This window comes from Mesoplodon bidens (genome assembly GCF_964165515.1).
Source record: "Mesoplodon bidens genome assembly, chromosome: 19".
NCBI classification, from domain to species: Eukaryota; Metazoa; Chordata; class Mammalia; order Artiodactyla; family Ziphiidae; genus Mesoplodon; species Mesoplodon bidens.
In genome coordinates, this window is record NC_138179.1 from 18,134,205 (window position 1) to 18,159,135 (window position 24,931).

General features: G+C 40.0%; 1 protein-coding gene across 1 annotated transcript in view; it reads left to right on the forward strand.

Moving 5' to 3' along the window:
- The first annotated feature begins 5,228 nt into the window (after positions 1-5,228).
- Positions 5,229-24,931, forward strand: part of PAFAH1B1 (platelet activating factor acetylhydrolase 1b regulatory subunit 1) — an 80,103-nt gene continuing 60,400 nt past the window's right edge. The window contains exon 1 of the mRNA XM_081220340.1: positions 5,229-5,618. The gene's annotated coding sequence lies outside the window, so the exon portion shown is untranslated. The remainder of the gene's footprint in view (positions 5,619-24,931) is intronic.

The window sequence follows — 24,931 nt, forward strand, 5'->3', positions numbered from 1 at the left end:
ATGTGGGATCCTCCCGGACCGGGGCACAAACCCGTGTCCCCTGCATCAGCAGGCGGACTCTCAACCACTGCGCCACCAGGGAATCCCCTGGAATCACTTCTTGTTTCCAGAACTTGCCTTCCACACTTACAATGTTATGCCTTTGCTTAAACCACTCTTTCCACTTGGATCACCTTTCTTCTAGACCTGTACTGTCCAGTAGGGTAGCCACTAAGCCACATGGGCTACTAGAAATAGGGTTAGTGTGGATTGAGATATGCTGTAAATGTAAGATACACACTGGATTTCAAAGAGTACAAAGAAAAGATAGAAATTAATTTCATCTCTTTTAATTTTTTAAAATGTGGCCACCACAAAATTTAAAAATATATATATATTGATATATATAAATGTATAAGGACATGTTACCTCAGCACTTGTGAATCCTGGTGTTTTAATCATAATTATACCAACTTCAGTGAATTTTTAGAGCAAATGTGTTTATTAGAACAGACTCTAGTCAAATCAATTATTTGATCAATTCTCTATTTTGCAGAGTAAAACCACTTCCAATTATTCTATTTTCATTTTTATTTTAGTGAAATTATTTTCACTGGGGAAACGTTCTTTCCTCTAATACTTTTACAGAGGAAGTTTGATTTACTTATCAGGGTTTTTCTTTCAGTCTCTCTAATTTTTTCTATTGCTGTGAGAACCCTTTCATGGCCATGATTTTCACCACATGCAATTTTCCTCGGTCAAATTTCACTGTGTGCAGTTTTAGCCATTGCTGCTTATATGCTATGCAAATCATTTCTACCAGTAATGTTCATTTTAATTGGATAAAAAACCAATTGTTTACATTAATTTTTAAACTTATTCATGAGAAAATAGTGGGGAGATCTCAAATAACCCAGGATAGTTTTATTGTCCAAGCTTGCTTAACTGCATTGCTTATCCAATTTCTCCAGAACTTCTGATCACTCCATGTCTTTGGTGAGGCAAAAATCAAAGGGCAGGGTCAAAATATCCTAAGGAATTATTGTTATTCCTTCAGGTGTAGTAATGGTATTGTGGTTATGTTTTTTAGAAAAGGCTTTTTTTTTTCTTTTAGAGATACATACTAAACTGTTAATGAATGAAATAGTGTGATATTTAGAACGTGCTTCAAAATAAGAAGGGGGAAATGAGTGAGAATATAAACGAAACAAGATTAGCCATAAGTTTATAATTGTCAAACCTGGTGATGGGTATATAAGCATTCATTATATCACTCTGTCTTTTATATATTTGAAATTTTACACATTAAAAAGGTAAGATAATAGTATAATTATCTGTTTAAAGTCCTTAAGATCAAAAGACATAGTCAAAATGTGCTCTTTTTTTGGTCCTTACCTTTATCCACAGCTACTAAAATGAAGTCCAACTCCCTACTATGGTCTCAAGGTCCTGTACTATCTGATTCCAGCCTGTCTCTCTGATCTTCTCTCCTGCTTTCTTCTCTGGGCTATTCAGGGAATAAAATGTGAAGGGTGTCCCCTGGGCCAGTGCAGTCAAGAGGCCTCCTTTCTCACCATCATTTCATTACACCTAACTGGACTTTCTTTAATTTCCTGGGACACAGCAATCATTTTCCTGCCTCAGGGTCTTTGCACTTGTTCCTTAATCTAGAATCTCTTGGCTACTCAAGTCTCAGCTTAAATGTCACTCATTCCTCAGAAATGTCTTCTTTTACCACACTCACTCATGTGGTCCTTCCTATTTTTCTCCATCTCAAAACCGTTTATTGCCTTCATAGCTTTGTCCCCTTTTTTCTGTCTTTCACCAGAATATAAACTCTATGAGCTCAGGGATTCTGTTTGTTTTATTCATTGTGTATACTGAGCACTCAGCACAGGGTCTGGTACCTAGAAGATACTCAATTAAATATTTGTTGAATGAATGAATGAAAACTCTAAACGTTTTTTGTTTGTTTGTTTGTTTGTTTTGTGTGGTACGCGGGCCTCTCACTGTTGTGGCCTCTCCCGTTGTGGAGCACAGGCTCTGGATGTGCAGGCTCAGCGGCCATGGCTCACGGGCCCAGTCGCTCCGTGGCATGTGGGATCTTCCTGGACCGGGGCATGAATCCGTGTCCCCTGCATCGGCAGGCGGACTCTCAACCACTGCGCCACCAGGGAAGCCCTCTAGCTGTTTTTAAAAGTCTGCTTTAAATCACCTCCTTCATAAAGCTTTGAGTCCTCTAGGTGAGAATTAATCTTTTACTTTACTGGGCATACAAACAGGCATAAAGGGGAAGAAAGCTTGTTTTACCCTTTGCCTGGTCTACTGAGGTAACATCTAGAATGAATCTGATACATCCTTTTGTGTTGTTTCTTTATGTTAGCACTTTAAAAAATTATTTTCTATGTGTGTATATGTATATATATATGTATTTTTTTTTAACGTTTCAGATTACAAGATGCTGCTTCTAAATATTTCTTCTATGTCCAGGCTGTGAGTTTCACCTCCTTTAATAGTCTGTAATTTGTTTCTATGGCTTCCCAATGTTCATGACACATGAGGGTGTCATGATGTTGAGATGAAGAATGACTGGTTTAGTTGGACTTGCCCTCACTGACATGTTCATGCTTTGGGGAAATGCAGGTACACAAATTATTTAGCCAAAATCTCCTAGAGTGAGTCTTGCTAGTTGGTTCATGGTTTTCTTTCAAATGGGACATTGATACACATAACTTGTATGCCTGAAAGCTACCTTCTCATCATTTGCTAATTGCTTTCTATCAGGTACACACATACAATGATGTATGTTTGCCTATAAACAGAGGACAGTTTCATTCTCAAAATAATATGTTAACATTTGTGCTCATTGTTAACAGATTTTTGCTCTGGAGCTACTTTTAGAAGATATTTTGTCCACTCCCCAATAGCAATATTTTTAGAGTGTTTCTTCCAGTCAGCTTATTTGCAGAATTGTTAAAACTAACACTAATTTTACTGCAGCAACTGAAACAAATGTTTCCATTTTGAAAATGTCTGCTGGAAAAATAAAGATTTGCAATTCAAATGAATGGGGAGATTGTTAGATTGTGTTAAGTAAAATCGATGTTTATACTTACTTTTTTTCAAGAAACATCACCCAAAATATTCATCATTAAATGTTTCCTGGGTGGATGTAGTAGGTTCTGTATAAGCCCTTATGAATTATGATTAATAGCCTAGATGTCCTAATTCTCCATTCTCAATAGACAAGTGTTTATTAAGATGGATCTTTCATTTTAGCAATTGAAAAGAAAGTGCACAGCACCAGAACACATCGCTCCATATGAAGTTAAGCACATAACACAGTTTTATTTCTTTTCAGAAAAATTATAATCCAGGGAGAAAGCTTTTATGCATTCCTCCCAAGGGAGTCTGTTGTCTTTTGAAGGATTGCTATAGAAATAAAACCTGATCTCAGTTTAATTCATAATTACCTAATACACATTTTAAAGTATTCTGAATACTTGAGTCTATGAGCTCAAGGTTTAGGGGGTTAGTGCTGTTTGTATTAAATCAGTGTTTATCAATGTGATTTTGATTTCTGGGCAATTTTGTTGGCTTTTAGAACATTGATTTAAGAAATAAGAACCGATATACTCAGCTGATTAAATCTTAATAGTGTGATGTCAGGCAATAATAAATATTTTAAAAGGTAAAAATGAACCAACTCTTAGAACAGGGGATGTTAATCTATTTCATGTTTATTGACTGTTATGGACGTGGCACAGACCAAACTTCTGTGCCTCTCTTTCTGTCCTAACCCAGCTAGAGAATCCCAGAACTGTAAACCTGGAAAAAACATTCCAGAGACCTTCTGATTTCCTTCCCTGCCTTCATAAAGGAGAGAACCCAAACCCTCCAGGCAATTCACTCATATTCTTCTTGAACACCTGCAGGGTTAGAGACTTACAATCTTTCTTGATAAAAGGAAACTTGTTTTGGTATCAAGTAACAGTAATTGCTACATGAGTTACCTGTGAGTTACCAGTATATGGTAACCATGAATTACCATATACTGTACACATGCAGCATCTCCTCTCTAATTCTCACAAAAGCCTTACAAGTTACCTATTAGGTCTATTTTATAGAGAAACTGGGGCCAGAGAGAGTAATTTACCCAAGGTCACAGTTACACATACCCAAGTTCTCTCTCTCATTAACCCAGCTGCTTCTCAAAGGCAGTGTATGTATTTACCTACATAAAGGAAAGCAATAAAATCAATAAACACAAGCCTAAACCTATGTTTTAGGAAAAGAGTTTCCTTGGACAATACAAATTAGTGATGAGATAATCACACTAAACAACTCTTACTAAAAGGATATTCCACATTGGATAATTCAGAACCTCAAATCTGGCCGCTTTTAAATCAAATGTCTGTGTGCAAAACACTGACTACAAATCCCCAAGACCTGTCCTCAGTATTTCAACCCATAAATTAGCAAACACACACACACGCGCGCGCGCGCGAGCGCGCTCAAGCCTTGTAGGGATAAAGTTCCAGGTCTTTCTTTGGGCATCAGTTTCGAGACTTCCAGAGTCGCAGATGTGTGTGTGCGTGCGTGTGTGTGACTAAGGAAAAGAATAGCCGAATCACATCTAAAAGCGAATCCTCCCAATTAGAAATCTATAATAAAAATGAAGATAATTAGGCATTCCATCAGCCTTTCAACCTCAACAGCTCTTCTCCCCAAGCCAAGGCAACCTTCTCCCCTCTCCTCCCCCCGCCCCCGGCCCCCGGGAAATAACCCCAAAGGCCGGAGGTAGAAGGGGCGACATCCTGGCCCGGGCTCCGCTTTCTGAAGCCTATCGGGGCCCGGAATCCACCGGGGCCAGCTGGTCTCTTCTGTTGGCCGGGGGAAGAGGGGAGAGCGCCGTTCGTGGCCAAGAGCAGGGCGGGGACGTGAAGAGAGCCGGAGTTCGTGAGGGGCCGCAGCAGTCAGACGAGGGTCTAGGAAAAGGAAGCCGAGAGCCTTTTCCCAGGTTACAGAGGCGTGCGGAGGGCGAGAAGAAGCGCCTCGCGCGCAAACTAGTCCGTCTACCCCTCGGTACCGCCAAGCCGCACCGGCAACCCGCCGCCTAAGCGGAAAGCAGCGCGGCTCAGGGCCCGGCCCAGGCCGGCGCATGCGCCGCAGCCCCTCCTCCGCTCCGGGACCCCTCCCCTCCCCTCCCTCTTCCCCGCGGGTCTGGGGCGGCGGCGGCGGCGGCGCGGTGACGTCAGGGCGTTGGGGCAGCTCCTGTGACAGACGGAGCTGGAGCGGCGGGGCGGCGGCGGAGTCCGGCGGCCGAGATAGCGAGTGAGCGAGCGAACGAGCAGCGACCCCGGGGTCCAGGGAGCGAGAAGGAGAAGGAGGGGAGCGCTCGGGTGCGAGCGAGAGAAACCACGAGCGCCAGGCTTGGGCTCGAGCCCCGGAACGGCTGAGGAGCCCGCCCGCTCCCCTCCCCTCCCCCTCCCCGGGACAGGGCCCAGCGCGCCATCCTCCCCCTCCCTCCTTCCCTCCCTCCCTCCTTCCTCCCTTCCCTCTCCCTCTCCCCCTCCCCCGCTGGTGGATGGGAGTGAAGGACGGAAGAGGCCCTGCGGAGGCGGCGGTGCAGCGCTCCGGTAAGGCGGCAAGGGTCTGCGCCCTCCCCTCTGTCTTCTCCACCGCGCTCCGGCGGCTGCGGGCCGGGCCCGGCGGCCTGACGATGTGGCTGCGCCGGTCCCCTCCCTCCCATACTCCCCTCCCCCTGCCGCCGCCTCCTCCTTCTTCTTCTCTTCTCGCTCTCAAAATGGCGGCCGCGACGGCCGTTGAGTGAGAGACACGGGAGGAGGGGGGACAGGCCGGGGAGGGCGCTGCCCTCGCTCCCCTCCTCCCTGGCTCGGGTTCGGGGGCTGCCAGGGCCGCCGCGGCTCCACCCGCGGCCCTCCCTGGGAAGGATCGCCCTCCTCCCTTGGTGACTTAGCAAGAAAAGTATTCTTGGGTAGGAAGGGCGTGGAGAGCAGGTCTCTCTCTGATCTTGGGGAAAGGGTTCGGCCCTCCTCTCCCCCGCCGCGGAAGGCGAGCTCCGCAGTCCCCACCCCACCCGCGGCTGGCGCTCAGGGACCGGGTTCAGCCCCAAGCCGCCTCGGCACCCACAGGCCTTAAGGCGTTCCGTCCCCCACCTGTCCTTAGGATGGGGTTGACCTGAGAATGATGGTCCAGCCCTTTCCTGGTCCCCCTGTGCAGTGGTCCAGCCTCTGCACCCACTGAGGAGGAGCGGCCCGACCCACCGAACCATCCGCAGCACCCACCCACCAAATCAGGCAGGATTTTCTTTTCTGCCACCGGCTCTTTCAACGGGAGTTGCCTTTTGACGTTATAGCACTGAGCTTCGAGGCCCTCAGCCATTCTCCTTCTAATCTAATCTCCCCACTCATTTAGGAAACGCAGTGCCTTCCGTAGCCTCCCAGGTGAGAAAATGCCTTTGAGGTGGTGGGCAAATTTTCACTCTATCTCTCTAGACAGAAGAGTGGAGAGGAGGAGGAGGTTTTCAATGTCTGAGACAAGACAGAAAGGTGCCTTGGCTTTATTTGTGATTCTGCCTTTCTTCGGTGACTTAGCAAGAAACTCCTTGGGAGCAGGGCAGGAGATTTTCTTTTGGGATTGGGGTTTGGGTCCAATTTATATCAATCCTTTGGTAAAGAAATTGTGCTTTGGAAGCGAAGAACCAGATTTGTGGTTTCGTTCTCAATGGGCGATGTCATGCCAAGGTCCCCCCCTCCCCCTTTCCTTAAGAGGCAGTCGGGAGAGAATAAAGATATTACTGATGTTCCGACCTTTACTTTAACACACAGTCCTTGAGATTTATAACGTTTTAAAGGCTAAACAAAAAATTTGTGCCATTTTTGGTAATTCTGTTTTTGTTGGGAGGTGGGATCGTTTTGTGTGAATTTCATTTTGAGGCTAGGGCGGAGGAGACAGTGCTTGGGCCTTTCATACCAGTAATGTCATCCCTCCCCTTTTGCCACAGTAGTATTTGCTTGATTTTTTTTTTTTTTTTTTTTCTTCTGCAGCAAGCTTGATTGCTGCAGGGTCCAGTCTTTTAATCGGGAAAATTTCCTGGTTGGGTATGTCGGTAGTGATACAATGTTGAATATATTAAAAGCTGTTACTTAAATTCTGATTTGGGTCTAAGGCATTAGCTAGCTTTTAATCTCTCATGGGTATCTTTCAGGACACAGTTTTGCAAAATAATTGGCAGTTGCAAATTGCAGTTTTTATTAAAGCAGAAGAGTAATCAGTGTTTAGGGTGATTTATTCTTTCATGTTCTATTATAATGATCATTGTTTGGATTGTTCACAAGGAGAGGATCTCCTAAATGAAACAAAGCTGTTATTTTTATAAATCAGAATGGAACTTAATTTTGCACAAAATATTTCTGTATATCTTGATTTTGTTGGAGTTAGCCCTATTTCGGTGCCTCTCCCACACCTTTTTAAAAAATGGGCTAATATTTGTGGTTGCTGTGAACAGCCATTGAGCCGAGGAGACTGGGTGGAGTAAGAGAGCAGAAGCTGTGAAATGCTAGATTGCCCTTTCATAGCATTTTTCTCTTATGTTTTGTAAGGTTATTTGATGCAAATTGGTACTACAACAAAGGCGTTTCTCTGTAGTAAATCTTAAAATCTCGTGTTTTTAGTTTCCACCTTTTTTGCAAGGTGGGTGGTTATTGAATGATTGGGGTAAAAAGCAATGTCCCTGCTCTAAAGCAAATACTTATTGTCTCTATGTATCTGTACATGTACATACATACACACATATATATACACACTTCTTAATGTTTTTTATTGTTTTAGTTAAGTAAGTGTAGATTAACGAATGCCAGAAATATTTGGCAAAAAATAGTAGGAATATTGCAAAAATCTAATGAGAACATTGCAGATGTTTTCTTTAACTTTAGTTTGCATTAAAACAGTAAATCTGTGATTTTTAAATAATGAACATCAAAGTGAGTAAGAAAGGATAAGATAATTTGTGTTAAATGCTCTTTATATAGACCCTTTCTCTTGTGTTGTCCTTTGGAAGAGACCTTTCAGTAAGGTACTACCGTAAGAGAGGGTAGGTCATTTTAATGTCTTGTATCAAGCATTCATGTGAATAGATGTTCTCAGAAGAATGTCAAATGCATGTTGTAAATGTGATTTTCATGGGCCTTATGACTTTGTCAGTGTATGATATATTTTTACATTTTTGTTATTTTTAATATGATTAGAAAGTAGAAGGGTTCATGTGGTGAGGAATGAGGTTAGTATGATAATTCACTGTGTTATGTGTCTAACATATCCCCACCCCTAGTATTTGTAGCTATAAAAGCATACTAAGAGATAAGATTTTTCAGTAGATTATTAGTTGATTAGGAGTTTAAAATAATTTGACTTAAATAAGAGAGCTTTTACTTCCAAATGTATATCTATGTGTGTTTCTGGTACATGTGGCAGAATCTTTTGCTTAATTTGGAGAGCAGTTTTTAAAATTCTTCATAATTCTATACTTATAAAACTTCTAATGAGATTGAGATGGGTTAATTTTTTAGTAGACTTACTTGGTATCTTTTTTTCCAGATACAATTACTCTGGTATATAAAAGATTTAGAGATGTTTTCTGGAAGGGAAAAATAAGTATCTGATAATTTTTGGTTTTCCAGCTAGAATATTCGTGTTTCATTGTCTGTATTTTTTCAGTGTAAATGTTGCTCCCTCTTATGCAATAAATAATACTGTGTGTATGACTTTACCTTATGGCTCATATTTTCAATGTCCAAGAAAAAATAGGACCTTACTTTTTGTTTATCTGTGGTTCATATTATTCAGAATTTTTCATCTTAATCTCAATAGGTAAGCCAGAGAAACTGTGGCAGTTGTCAGCATTAGGATGGAGATATCTTAAAAAACAAATCCAAAGCAAAATCTTAGGGCAATCAGAGTGAATTTTCCAATTTTTCCCATTGAGTTCTAAAGCAGTGAGTCATGCACTCTTTTGCCAAAGGGACTTGAGGCTCAGTTGTTTTTAAACCACGCCTGTCATGTCCGCTGTGGTCCTAAAAGAGATTTTTTTACTTGGTTGTAAGTTTCTGTTGTGAAAATATTTCGTTATGATGGGTAATCTGTTTTTATGCACTTTAGAGAGAGAGAAATAGCTAAAGTGGGAATTCTTTGCCACTTTTACTATACAACTTTTTTTTACTTTAAAAGTTGCTCTATTTAAAATAAAACTAAACAAAAACAAACAAAAAAATTGATGATAAAGGGACTTCTGAAAAGAAAAAGTAAACCTGTTCTCCTGAAGATGCTTAGCTGTAGAGTGAATCTTAGTTGCTGAAGTCCAAATGTTTTTAGAAATCTGTATTTCATGAAGAAAGATGCCATATTACATAAGCCTAACAGGTAACTGCAGTGAAGGCTTTTTGAGTTGTTTTAGCTTTGTTGCTGGTTTGATATGGCATGTTGGCTAGTCATTTAAGTGGAACCTTAGTTTAACTTCTGCTGTGTGTATAATTTTTAACCTTGCCATGGCAGTTACAAATTTTAATTGATATTGGTGAAATGCTTTATAGTCATTGGATGCAGGTATCATAAGGGCTTATTATTTTGATTTATTGTTTTCTCTTAAAAAGTTGGTGGCTTTTAGTTGAAACTTACCTAGTTAGGATTGATTTGTGGATTTGTCAAGGATACTTCTGGAAAAGTATCCTCTAAAGTTATTGTCATCTAACATTGTTGTAAACGTTTTCCTAGAACTTTGTAAATATATTGAACATGGCATTTCATTTGTTCTGTCAGCTACTTTTGGAGACAGAATAGTATTTTTTATGGATGAGAGAACTAAAATTCAGAGAATTTCTTTTCCCAAGGTCACATGTTGGGTTAGTAGCTAGAATGAGGTAAATATTGTAGTCAGTGAATCACTTGGGTATTGCCTTGCATGATCAAACAAACATTCCTTTTTCTTTTGACAAAATGGACTCTTTTCATAACTATTTTTATGTTTGTTAATTTCTTTTCTAAAATGGTGAAAACTGGTGACATTTATTGCCTGCATCATTTAAATTGGTATTTATTAACATGGTCTTATATTGTAACTATTTTGCTTGCATAAGGCATTTGAATAGGGACTTGCAGAAAATGCCTAATACTGCTTTATAGTAATATTAATAAGTAAATAAATACTTGCTGCGTACATACAAGTAGTAGTAATAATAACAGTAAATCAGTATTAAATCTATTTAAATACATACAAGTGGTACTAATAAGTAAATAAATACTTTTTGCATTTGATTGAATATGGGATTATGTGAAAGGAAATGAGATATCCTATAGTTCTTTGTAGTGGCTAACTTCCAGTGATCTCTCTGGAATTAAGGTGAAGGAGGGAAAAGTGTTCACACTTCCTTTACAGAGATTTTATGTTGTCCCAGGAACAGGGTCATACTTATGACAGTTGTTTCAGGGCCACAAAACTCTCACCTATAAGAAATGAATTAACCCAACTGGATAAATTTCATTTGCGTTTCTGTTCTTTGCATTTTGATTAGCTGGTCCTTGAGTGCTTATGTGCTGACAAGAATTACTGACAGTTAACTGAGGCTGTTAAGAAATTTTCTGAGAGACTGTCTTTTGATAACAGTGAAATTAAGAATCTGGGAAATTTTTAAGGAATTTAATTGAAAGCTTATGTTATTAAGGATTTGCATGCTGTGGATTAATTCACTTTTAATCTGCGGCAAAGATAAAAGGATATGTTTTATGGTTTTAGTATTTGGTATGCATAAGGCATATATTTTATCTTTTCATCTTCCCTTCCATAGTTGTTTTTATTTTATCAAAAATATGCTGACTGCAGAAAAAGGGAAAGTGAAGATAAAAGAGTCAATTGTACTGGGAATTCCTTGGCGGTCCAGTGGTTAGGACTCTGCGCTTTCACTACCGAGGACCGACCTGGGTTTGATCCCTGGTGGGGGAACTAAGATCCAACAAGCCATGTGATGTGGCCAAAAAAAAAAAAAGAGTCAATTGTATTGATTATTATTATTATTTTTGGTTAACTTATTTTTTAAGGGTGGGAAAAAGCTATACATTTAACATTATCAGAGAAAATTAAATAAAGCTGTTGACTAAAACCAAAAATGAGTATTTTAGATTCTAATCCTAACTCCACAATTTATCAGCTGTGAGCCTTGAGCAATAAGCCTCAGTTTCCTAATCTATAAGTGGATAACGTTGACAGTATGTAACTCATAGGGCGGTTGCTATTATTGGATAAAAGGCCCTCCAGTAGATATTTTTTATTGTTAGAGACTTTTTTTTTTTTTTTTTTTTTTGCTGTACGCGGGCCTCTCACTGTTGTGGCCTCTCCCGTTGCGGAGCACAGGCTCCGGACGCGCAGGCTCAGCGGCCATGGCTCACGGGCCCAGCCGCTCTGCGGCATGTGGGATCTTCCTGGACTGGGGCACGAACCCTTGTCCCCTGCATTGGCAGGTGGACTCTCAACCACTGCGCCACCAGGGAAGCCGAAGACTTTTTTTAAGGAAGAGAATTAACATACAATTTAATCATAAATAAGCAGTTATTAATACATTAATATAGCTCTTATAGTTTTAAATGTATTTCTTAAGAATTAGTATTAGGTATTCTTTCCCCTTTATCCATTATGTGTATCTGAAACCAGAGATGGCTTCAGAGTTTCTTAGTAGGGCAAGAAGTGCTATGTAAATCAATGCCAAATGAACTAATTCCTTTTTTTAATATAAAATTATATTGCTCATAAGCATGTTATTTAAACTGCAAAGTACATTTATATCTTTATTTTAACAAAAATTTTGTTTGTACTTTTAAATATTAATTTAAATAATCCCCAACAGGTTTTCCTGTTTTTCTTTCTAAAAAAACCTTTTTATTTTGGAATAATTTTAGATTTGTAGTCAAGTTGTAAAGATAGTGCAGAGAGTTCTTGTGTATACCCTGCACCCAATTTCCTCCATTGTTAACATCTTACATTTCTGTGCTACATTTGTGAATCTTGGTATTTACTATTAGCTAAACTCCAGACTTTATTTGGATTTCACTGTTTTTCCATTAATGGCCTCTTTCTGTTGCAGATTTAATCCAGGGTACCACGTTGCATTTGGTTGTCTTTTATCCTCACTCTCCTCTGGTCTGTGATAGTTTCTCAGCCTTTCCTTGTTTTTCATGACTTTTACAGTCTTGAGGAGTCCTGGTCAGTTATTCTGTAAAATGTCCTCCACACTGGGTTTGTCTGGTGTTTTTTCATGATTAGATGGGTTATGGGTTTTTGGAAAAAATACCACAGAGGTGAAGTGCATTTCTCATCACATCATGTCAGAGGCTACATGATATTTCATCACTTGGTTAATGTAGTGTTTGCCAGTTTTCTCATAAAGTTATTATTTTACCTTTCTCTTACTTTATCCTTTGGAAGTGACTCCAGTTCCATGTCGGTGGTGGGGGTGTGTGTGGGGGAGTGTCTGTTTACATATATTATTTGGAGTTCTTCTGTAAGGCAGATTCACCTCCTCTTCCCCATTTATTAAAACAATTTACATCTTTATTTTAACTATCAGGAAAATTTTGTTTAGAATTTTAAATATTATTAATTTAAATAACCCCCAATTTTTTCCAGCTTTTTAAAAAAATAAAATATTTTAACAGTGGTTTGGAGAATAAAGATCCGAGAAAGCCTTTGAAGGAGCTATGTTTAAGTGAATTATATATCCGTGTGGAAATTACTCTGAGAGTAAAGTTCAGTGTTGGGATTTTAGAGAAGAGCTCCACATTTGGGGGCTTGTTTGGGGGGAGACTGCTGTAATCTGAGAAGCAAAGCAAATGGGGCATCTTATTCATTGGTGCTGTGCTAGTATTTGAATCCTCCTTGTCTTCCCTTTCCCTCAAAAACTTGTAAATACTGCAGCAGAAAAGAAAGTATTTTTGACCGATTGGACTCTTATTTTAAAAACAGAACTGGTAGCTCTGTGTCCTGAAAGATATTCATTTTACACTAAGGAGAATTTATAACTTGAGTGCAAAGTAATTCTTGAGAATTGCAGTTATTACAGTTCTTTCAGTTGTTTTTTATATCTTGCCCTTCCATTGTATCACTTGTACAGAAAACATCATTGGGCTTCTTCTTTTTTTTTTTTTTTTTAATTATTTATTTATTTATTTTTGGCTGTGTTGGGTCTTCGTTTCTGTGCGAGGGCTTTCTCTAGTTGTGGCAAGCGGGGCCACTCTTCATCGTAGTGCGCGGGCCTCTCACTATCACGGCCTCTCTTGTTGTGGAGCACAGGCTCCAGACGCGCAGGCTCAGTATTTGTGGCTCACGGGCCTAGTTGTTCTGCGGCATGTGGGATCTTCCCAGACCAGGGCTTGAACCCGTGTCCCCTGCATTAGCAGGCAGATTCTCAACCACTGCGCCACCAGGGAAGCCCTGGGCTTCTACTTTTTTTTTTTTTTTTTTTAATTATTTATTTATTTATTTTTGGCTGTGTTGGGTCTTCGTTTCTGTGCGAGGGCTTTCTCTAGTTGTGGCAAGCGGGGGCCACTCTTCATCGCGGTGCGCGGGCCTCTCACTGTTGCGGCCTCTCTTGTTGAGGAGCACAGGCTCCAGACGCGCAGGCTCAGTAGTTGTGGCTCACGGGCCTAGTTGCTCCGTGGCATGTGGGATCTTCCCAGACCAGGGCTTGAACCCGTGTCCCCTGCATTAGCAGGCAGATTCTCAACCACTGCACCACCAGGGAAGCCCTGGGCTTCTACTTTTTTTTTTTTTTTTAATTATTTATTTATTTATTTTTGGCTGTGTTGGGTCTTCGTTTCTGTGCGAGGGCTTTCTCTAGTTGTGGCAAGCGGGGCCACTCTTCATCGTAGTGCGCGGGCCTCTCACTATCACGGCCTCTCTTGTTGTGGAGCACAGGCTCCAGACGCGCAGGCTCAGTATTTGTGGCTCACGGGCCTAGTTGTTCTGCGGCATGTGGGATCTTCCCAGACCAGGGCTTGAACCCGTGTCCCCTGCATTAGCAGGCAGATTCTCAACCACTGCGCCACCAGGGAAGCCCTGGGCTTCTACTTTTTTTTTTTTTTTTTTTAATATTTATTTATTTATTTTTGGCTGTGTTGGGTCTTCGTTTCTGTGCGAGGGCTTTCTCTAGTTGTGGCAAGCGGGGGCCACTCTTCATCGCGGTGCGCGGGCCTCTCACTGTCGCGGCCTCTCTTGTTGAGGAGCACAGGCTCCAGACGCGCAGGCTCAGTAGTTGTGGCTCACGGGCCTAGTTGCTCCGTGGCATGTGGGATCTTCCCAGACCAGGGCTCGAACCCGTGTCCCCTGCATTAGCAGGCAGATTCTCAACCACTGCGCCACCAGGGAAGCCCGGGCTTCTACTTTTAAAAAAACTTATTCAGTACCATTACATATTTTTGTTTCTCTTTTAAATTTTCATCAATTTTTCTGTCCAGAAAACATTTATTTAGATATATTATATTCTAAGCATTGGGGATACAAACATGATTGTCAGCCCTTGCCCTCAGAGATCTTAAAATTTATGAACACATATTTAACATGCATAGGTAGCATAATAGTGCTATAATCAAAATATGTACTTGGTGAGATGAGGGCCCAAAGTTTTCTCTTTTTTTAAAATATTTATTTATTTATTTTGGTTGCACCAGGTCTTAGTTGCAGCACGCAGGATCTTTAGTTGCGTTGTGCGGACTTCTTAGTTGCGGCATGCATGCGAGATCTAGTTCCCCAACAGGGATTGAGCCCCGGCCCTCTGCATTGGGAGTGAGGAGTCTTACCCATTGGACCACCAGGGAAGTCCTGAGGGCCCAAAGTTTTCAAGGAGGTCTTCACAAAGATGTTGGTTAAACATTTTTGAAGAAATCTTGTCATGTTGTTTGGGGAGTAATTTGTACCTAGTCTCATAAGTACACCTTGGTTAGTGAGGGAAGTTACATGTAGCTGTAGTTCAGTATGGCTGGAATGATTGGTGAGTACAGAAGATGAGAACATTACCCTGATCTGGCCTGTAAAGTGGGTTGGCACATGGACCATCTTCGTTTGCAGACTTCATCTTAGACTCATGCAATAAAAAGCAATAAAAATTCCGTGGTGGGGGGCACCAGGGATATCTGCATTGTCAGTAAACTTCCTAGTTGAGAAGCTTACTGAAACCAGTTTTTACCCTTGAGGTGCCAGAGGATGATTTTAAGTTATGATAAGTGACATCATTAGATTTCCCTTTTAAAAAGGCAGCTGTCAGCATTGTGGAAGATGGAGCTGTGGAGTGGATGGAGGTAGATAGACTTGTGGAGACTATTTAAGAGGCAGTGCAAGTTGAAAGAATGGATTCGAAAGGGATTGAGTATGTATAAATTAGTAACCAGTTTGATATGGGAAGTAAGAGAAACCAGGAATGAGGTAGGTGAAGAATTCAGGTGTTTTTTGTTTTGGGCTGTTGAGCAGATATGGGTGTTTGGAAGGAGCAAGAAAGAGTTGAGGAGAACCAAGGTTGAGGGAAGTTTTTTTGGTTGTTGTTTGTGTGTGTTTTAACAGGGTAACCGTTAGGTGTATTGGCGACTTGAATTCTAAGATATTTGGTGTTTTCATGTTTTATATGTCTACCAGTGTAATTAATAGTAGAACATTTTTGTTTATTATTTCTTATGACGCATTAAAAATTCATTCTTTCATCAGAGTGTGTTCAGTGCACTCTGTTATAAGAACTGTGCTGAGGTGCTAGAAAGTACTCCAGACAGGGGACAGCAGTAGTAAAATCATAAAGGTCACAAAATGAGGAGAGGGAAGGCATGCATTACAAGGTGCTCAGTGTTACCGGAGTTTGAGCAAAGTGGGGCTTGGTTAGAAATAAGACTTGAAATGTGAGAAGGGACCAGATACTAATCAAAGACCTTATAAACTGTGTTAAAGCATGTGGACTTCAGGAAATAGGGAGGCAGCATAGTGCAGTGAATAAGGGCCCCAATTGTGGAGCCCAGATGCCTGTGTGTTCAACTCTGCTGCTTACGTAGCTGTGTTACATTACACACACACACACACACACACACACACAAAATATAAAAGCTCGTTATTTAAATTCTCATAGGTAGTTGTGAGGAGTAAATGAACACTTCTAAAACATTTAAAGCAGTGACTAGCATATAGTAAGTGCTATTTAAATATTTGTTAAATAAAAAATAGGGAGCCAATGAAGGGTTGTTTTTAAGTAAGGAAGAGATATGGCCGGATTGTATTTTATTTTTATTTTTATTTTTATTTTATTTTATTTATTTTTTTGCAGTATGTGGGCCTCTCACTGTTGTGGCCTCTCCCGTTGCAGAGCACAGGCTCCGGACGCATAGGCCCAGCAACCATGGCTCACGGGCCCAGCCACTCTGCGGCATGTGGGATCTTCCCAGACCGGGGCACGAACCCATTTCCCCTGCATTGGCAGGCGGACTCTCAACCACCGGATTGTATTTTAAATAGATGATTCTGGGGCTGAGTAGAAGATAGATGTTAATAGGCCAAGGCTAGGTTTAAGAAGACCTGTTGAAATTGGTCCAGTCCAGGTGAGAGATGATGGTGTGAACTGTGGTAGTACTGTTAAGGGTAGACAGAGAATAATTCAACAAATATTGAGGCGGTAAACTTGGCAGATCCAGGTAATTGATTGAATATAGAAGAAGAAAGAAAACAGTCAAGGTTGATTCCCACATAAGATATTATTTCTAACATTTTTAAAGCAGTATTCATTTAAAGTACTTTGGATCTTAGATGTCCTCTATGCTAGTTATATTTGAGGCTTTGGTGTGTATTATGATGCTTCCATAAAAATGAGAACTAATGGCCTGAGATAGTTTTTAATTTCTCCAAATGTATAGGCCTTTGCTGTTTTTTTCAGTAGGTGGAGAGAAATTTCTCTTTAAAGATCCACTGTTACGTGGAAAAGTCTCATTTAGCCCACGTCCAAAGAGCTAGAAAGCTTAAATATTAATTTTTTATGTTGTTTTTATATTATAACTTTATATTAAGATTTGTGATTATAAAAATATAGCACCATAGTAATGCTGTAAAAATTTGAAGTGACTGCTGAATCACTAAAGAGGTTAAAATTTGTTAGTTCTATTATATCTAATTTTTTCATCGCTTATTCATATATGGTAAATAACTTTGATAGGCAGAATATTCATCACCTGTTCATTCCTTTGATAAATCTTAACTCCCCAAATCTAGATTTGTCAAATTTTAAGAATATTTTTTCTTGCCATTCAGTTTTATAAAAAGGGGAAAACTTGGTTGAAGTTAGAACTTTCTTGAATTTGAATTTTCTCTAGATTCTTAATGAAGTAATTAAATGGATAGGAAATTCAGTGTCCTTATATAGTATTTTAAATCTGGGTCCTGGGTTGTAGTGGTGTACATAGTGTATGATTATTACGCTATTCAATTACGCTATTGCAGGGCTCATCAAATCTCCCCACTAAAGACAGTTGAGAGGGATGATATTTAAACTGAATCTTGAATGAATAATTGGAGTGGACATGGGAGAAGGTCATTTGAGGTAGAGGGAAGAGCAACATATACAGGTACAAAAGCATGAAAAACTTATGTGTATGCTGGAAAGTAGTTTGCAGAGGGCATTGTAAGGTACATGTGAATATGAGGCTGGAAAGGTACATATGAGCCAGATTGATAGAATTTACAAATTCTGTGTGGTTTGTAGGCAATCTGGAAGACACAATTTTAAGCAAAGGTGAGCATTACGATCAGATGTGTATTTAGGTAGTTTATGTAGGTGGCAGTGAGGAATACAGATTGGAGCTTGAAGGTCACTTAGGAGGCTTTTTCAGGGAAGAATGATTAGTGCTTGAAATAAGACAGTGACAATGAAGGTTGCTGATTGGAGAAAGGTTTAGGAGGTAGAATTGTGAATGAATAGTGTGTGATGAGGAGAGGGAAGTATTAGAAAACATCTCAGATTTGTGGCTTGGGTGTCTGGGTGGAATTGAGAAACTGGGCATCATTAGCCATCCATAGGAGAGATTAAGAGGAGGAATTATGTGTGGGATATTACGTAAAGTGCCAGATTAATTTTCCTGAACCACGTTTCTCAAGTCACTTTCTTGCCAAAAACCCATTGCCAGGTTTTTACTATATTTAATCAGCTTTGTATATGAATAAATGCAAAGGGTACCTTACTAGAAACATGGTATTTAATAGATGTTTGTTTAATCCTAAATGGACACTCAAGGTCTTTTCTTTGGTGTCCTAGCTCACTTGCTTATTCTTTTTCTTCTTGCCTGTCATGTATCCGATGATTCAGCCTTATGAAGATACTTTCTGTTCTTTATGGCATTTTCACTCTTTACCACTCCCTCCCTTCTCTTTTTCTCTGTGTATCTTCTGACCTGTGTATCCTTCAAATCTGCATACCAGGTTCTCCTTTTCCAGGCAACCTTACCTAATTTTTTTTTTTAGCTGAAAGAAATTTTCTTTGAATTCATAATCTTAAGGTATCTACTATTTTTGTCTCTTGTTATAGCTTGTATAAAACTTTATCTGATATATCAAGTGAGTTAATGTGTTTAAAGAGCCTAGAACAGTACCTTGCACATAGTACTCAGTAAATGGTCGTTGTTATTATGGTGATGTTAAGATGATTAAAACACATTGATGTAATAGTAATAGGGCAGTCTGCCTTTACCTTCTGCCTTCTTGTGATGGCAAAACTGAATCGTTCTCTGTCCTTGGACACTAGGAAAGCAGTGTCTCTTTTACATTGATAATGTATGTAGAAGTGCAAAAGGTACTGTGCCGTATCATCTTCAAAGTGAAGTTATTCTCTTTGTACATCTTTACTATTCTAGAACTCTACTGAGGGAAGTAAGATGGTAGACAAGCCCGTAACACTGATTATCTCGTTAAGCTTCACCACAGTTGTTTGAGTAGGTGGTGGTGTTAGCTCCAGTTATATGTGGGCAGACAGGCTTAGGAAGTTTGAAGATTGCCCAAGGTCAGTTTGTAGGTGGCCGAGTTGATATTTGAACTTCCACTATTTGACTCCAAAGTTCTACACAGTAGGACCTCAAAAGTGTAGGATTTACTCCTTCATTGCTTTCATATCATTTACATATTCAGCTTGTTTTAAGAGGCCTATCATGGGACCTATACATAGGAAAGTACTTTTTGTTTTTTCTTCTAAATTTTATTTTACATATTTATAGTTTGTTTATTTTTTTTATTATTTATTTTATTTATTTTATTTATTTATTTTTTTTGCTGTATGTGGGCCTCTCACTGTTGTGGCCTCTCCCATTGCGGAGCACAGGCTCCGGACGCGCAGGCCCAGCGGCCATGGCTCACAGGCCCAGCCGCTCCGCGGCATGTGGGATCCTCCCGGGCCGGGGCACGAACCCCTGTCCCCTGCATCGGCAGGTGGACTCTCAACCACTGCGCCACCAGGGAAGCCCTAGTTTGTTTATTTTTGTTATGGAATATGTCAACCATGCAGGAGAAGTACCTGCAGTAATATAACAAAATATCCACATAACTACTACCTGAATTAACAGATGTTAATATTTTATCATATTTGCTTTAGAGTTTTTGTGGGGTTTTTATTTGTTTGTTTTCTAAAGAAATATGGCATTACAGTTAGAGTTGATATCCTCTTTCTAATCCTACCCCCCTCCCTGTTCCCAGTGGTAAAGTTCCTCCTAAAGTTTGTATATATTCTTTTGTTCTGTTTTTATACTTTTACTATACCTATATGTATCTATAAACAATGTACAATAATGCTTAGAGTTTACATGAATGTTATACTGTATACTATTCTACAACTTGTTTTTTTCACCTAAGAAATGTTTTCTAGATGTATTGGTATATGTAGATCTAGTTTATTATGTTAAAGAATTTCTTATATGTGATCATACTATAGTTTATACCTACAGTACAGAAATAGGCCTTTAGATTGTTTTCAGATTTTCACTATTACAGACAGTGCTGCAGTGAACATGGGAAAGGTATCTGCAGATAAGATGATAAAATTTGTTTTTTGTTTTTCATTGCAGAGGTTATCTTACGGTTAATTAAATATTTGTTCTTTAGTAATTTTTATGCTTTGAATTGAATAAATAGAATGAATAATATTGTTGACATCGATTTTAGACCATAAATTCCTAAATTTTGTTCCACTTTCCTCAGTCTGTTCAACTGTTCAAAAACCTGTGTTTAACTCAGTATTGAGCCAGGAGTTGCACACTGGAGGCCTGTAGGACAAACTAAGTGTAAATGCTTGGCCTTTTATCGTTAAAATTTTTTTGAGTCAATATTTTAGAGTTAGGTATTTTGTGTAAAGTCTCTATTTTTGGATTATCCTGAAAAATTAGAAGCGTTGGCAACAGTGGGGCCCACATTTTCCCATGGCAACCGTTGGCCTAAGCTGAGTCACAGCTGCCCTCCTTTATTTTTTTTATTAATTTAAAAAATTATTTATTTATTTATTTGGTTGTGCTGGGTCTTAGTTGCAGCAGGAGGGCTCCTTAGTTGTGGCGTGTGAACACTCAGTTGCGGCATGCATGTGGCATCTAGTTCCCTGACCAGGGATCGAATCTGGGCCGCCTGCATTGGGAGTGTGGAGTCTTAACTACTGCTCCACCAGGGAACTCCCACAGCTGCCCTCCTTTACATGGGCATAAGCTCTCCAGGAAAACAGGTTCCTACCACTTCCTGTTACTGTTTATTATTGCCCTTGCACTGTTGTTTATAGTGAAGAAATACTTTTCTATTGATGTTTTTATAAAAAATGGGGGGAAAGTGTAGCTAGACAACTGCAATATTCAAGAAAAGTAGAACAGCATATTTCTCTGGAAGTGAAGAATATTGTAATATGATTAATATGCAAACAAAATGAGTCTTGTATGGAAAGAGCACAGCCTTTCCTGCTTCACTGGTTTATATTACCTGCATTGTTTTGAGTTTGTGATCTCTGCATTTTGTGCACATAGCTGTGAGGGCTGCCACATAGTGAAGCTGAAGATCAAAAGGATATGAAGATGGTTTGTAAATCGTGAAGTTTTGTGCGAATGCAAGATATTTACCTGTTCTTTTAGCTGTTACATACACCCTTGTTCCAGAAAGATTTTAAGCAGAGGGGTTGAAACTGGTTTAATCTTCTCAACCATCCTACCTTTCAGCACTGTATTTATTAAGTACCTTTTTCAGAGGCTACAAATGGATGGTCGAGGATTTGGATCAAAAATGTGTTTTGTCTGCTCAGTGTTTTTGTTTTTAATTCGACTTACTTTAAAAACCCAGTTCTACCACTGTTGCCTTATTTCTAGCTGATTCACACTTTTACCTGCCTAGTCTCTGTAAGTATTTGATTTGTAACCTATTTAAGGCAATTTATAAAGATGTATAAAGTAGAAAATATCACAAATTAAAAACAAAGAGAAAGGGCTTCCCTGGTGGCGCAGTGGTTGGGAGTCCGCCTGCCGATGCAGGGGACACGAGTTCGTGTCCTGGTCCGGGAAGATCCCACATGCCGCGGAGCAGCTGGGCCCGTGAGCCATGGCTGCTGAGCCTGCGCGTCCGGAGCCTGTGCTCCGCAACGGGAGAGGCCACAACAGTGAGAGGCCCACGTACAGCAAAAAAAAAAAAAAAAAAAAAAAAAACAAAGAGAAAGAAGAAACGAAAACAAAGGGTAAGGATAAAATGGAATGAGAATCTAGGCCAAAAAGGTCTATCACAATGGTCTTGTTGCAGTCAGAGAGCACAGATTTGACTCTGAGCTCTTCTGTGAGGTGGCCTTTTTCATAAAGTCCTTAAGATAAAAATAAACAGTTCAGAAAGGTAACTAACTTGATACTGTCAGACTATAATTTCTCATAGGGGTCCTCATAAAGAGGATTATGTGTAATTATCATTTCCCTCATCAACATCTGTAAGGTAGATGGATATCTAGTATTTAACAGCACTCAGTATGGGAAGACCAACCACATCACATGAGGGTCAGTCTGAATGAGTGGGTAGATTGTCCTTTGGTGTCTGACCAATGGATATAGTTTCCCTCAATCCAGTTGTTGATATTTATTGAGATTAAGCTCCTTGACAAGTACCTAAAGTGCAGATGTTCCATATATCAAACACAGACCATTCATATGTAGGATTTAAATATTTTTGTGAAAACTTAGTTTTACCCAAATAAAACTGTGGGAGTGCTTGTAGGTTAAGATTCTTCTTAGAATCTGCTGCATTCCTGTCTTGTTTGAAGGTGGACAGAGCAGTATTCTTCCAGAGTACACAAAACTGGTAAAGTCATTAAGAAATAGATTTAAAGAAAAAGGGGGTCAGTACACAACTCTGTTTTATGCTGCTGGAAATTAATTGCTTCAGCAGACCATTCCTGTGACAATAGACTCCTGGTGGTTTTCAGCACAGATGAAATGTAAGGAGGTGTTGTTTTTATTTCTGTTTGTAATAGATACGGGCTCTTCCATCAGGAAACATACTAATACGTGGCGCTGCCCCTTCTCTCTTTACACGTGCTCGATTCCCCAAGTAAGATTGTTTTGTTCAACCCTACTGGAACTCAGTTGTTTATGTTGTTACCTTCACTCCTGAGTCTCTTGAATTCAGTGTTTATACCACTCTGTTTTCTTACTGATGACTGCCCTTTGTATTTCTCAGTTTGCCATATGTAGCCTCAACTTTTTAGCAATACTGTATTTTTCAGCTGCTTAAAATAATTTTGCATGTGGTTATTTTGTATTCATGTTATATTCAACATATTATTTTCCCTTCCTCTAAAACCTGCCTCAAAAAACTGCCAGCCAGGGCTTCCCTGGTGGCACAGTGGTTGAGAGTCCGCCTGCTGATGCAGGGGACGTGGGTTCATGCCCCGGTCCGGGAAGATCCCACATGCCGCGGAGCAGCTGGGCCCGTGAGCCATGGCCGCTGAGCCTGCGCGTCCGGAGCCTGTGCTCCGCAACGGGAGAGGCCACAACAGGGAGAGGCCCGCGTACCGCAAAAAAAAAAAAAAAACAACAAAAAGAAACTGCCAGTCATTTCCATCTTTAGCCTTTCAGTTTATAAAGCTGACTCAGTCAGTCCTGGGCTCATGTTATATACTTTATCACCTCCTTTCCTTTCTCCACTCTCCCATTTTACTCTAACTAGATTGTACATTCTCTTAGGGGAGTGGATTGCATTTTATTCACCTTTATTTATAGTAAAACCTCATATCCCAGAGCCTAGCAGAATAGTCAATGAATGAATTAAAGGATATGTATATATAGCTCACATCTTCAACTATATTGTAAGTTTCTTATGGACAGGGACTATCTCTCAGCAGTGCTTTTAAGTCACATGTAGTTTTCCATAGATGAGACACTTAAGTTACATGGGACACAGATATGTGTTGTTTGATTTGAATACTTGGCACTTGGTAGATCCTTAGTAAATAAATTGAATAACTGACACTGAGAATGTAGTTATTTCTCATTATTTGTTTCAGTGAAGGCAAGCATTGGTGTGGATAGTAGTAAACTAGAAATCAGTTCATTTGAGAGACAATGGAAGTTTTCCAGTTGGATTGTCACAACACCTGGGCAGTGTCTTTGGTTGTAAACAGGGGATCCACTGTTAGGGCCAAGATCATATCCTTGAGAACGCCATCTTTAAGACCAAGAGCAAGTAGTAGCAGACCAGGTCAAAAAAAAATTGCACTCTTGCATAATTGCCGTTTGACTCTAAAGCTCTTTTTTTCCCAAATCATTCTCACTGCTTCCATCCTAGTCCAGGCCTCTTTTATCTTCTAATTGTAGCCTTCCCTTGCTCTAATATCTCCTGTACATCTCCAAAAAAATCACCACGAAACATCAATTTTAGAACATTGCTCCCTTGCTTAAGAATTGCAGTGATTTCTGCATTGTCATAATTCCTTTGGGCTCTCTGCATTAATATTCACCACAACTTGTACTTAAAAAAAAAAAAGGTACACAGAACAGTATGTTTTCTGTTATTGTTTGTACGCTTAGAAGTATTAGTAAGCATTTTTCCTCTGATTTTTTTTTTTTTTTTTTTTTTTTTTTTGCGGTATGCGGGCCTCTCACTGTTGTGGCCTCTCCCGTTGCAGAGCACAGGCTCCAGACGCGCAGGCTCAGTGGCCATGGCTCACGGGCCTAGCCGCTCCGTGGCACGTGGGATCCTCCCGGACTGGGGCACGAACCCACGTCCCCTGCATCGGCAGGCGGACTCCCAACCACTGTGCCACCAGGGAAGCCCTTCCTCTGATTTTTAAGGCAGTGGATTTGTGTGTGTGTGACTTAGTTTTGATTAAAAAAAAAAAAAAGATATACAGGCTGTAGCTATGTTTGTCTAATTGTCACTTGAAAATGTAGCCTTTGTAAGCAAAAACCAAAAGAGTAATATGCATGGTAGAAGGTTAAAAGGTCTTTAAGCTTTAAAGTTTTAGTATTAAGTTTGAGACAGTCAGTTGATTTTCTACAGGATTTTTAAATTGGTATACTTTCTCTGACATATATTAATAAGTGTTAAATCTTTTAAAAGAAAAAAATTACATCGAAACCAGCTCCAAGCAGCTGGACTTTGAATGTATTTTATTGCCCATGTTTCAGGATTTGATTTTTGGGAATTTTAAAAAAGAAAGCTGAGAATAAAGTGATATAGTGCATCTTTAGTTCTGAGAACATGGTAAATCTTTATCTCAGTTTTACTCTGATTCCTGTAGCAGACATTTAGAAACACTTAACTCCGTACCTACTGTGTGTTAATTACCATGCTATTTGGTAGAGATATAATGAGGAATATGTCAGGGTTGCAGCTTTGGAGGAGTGTTGTTGAGGAGACATCAAGGCAGATAATTAC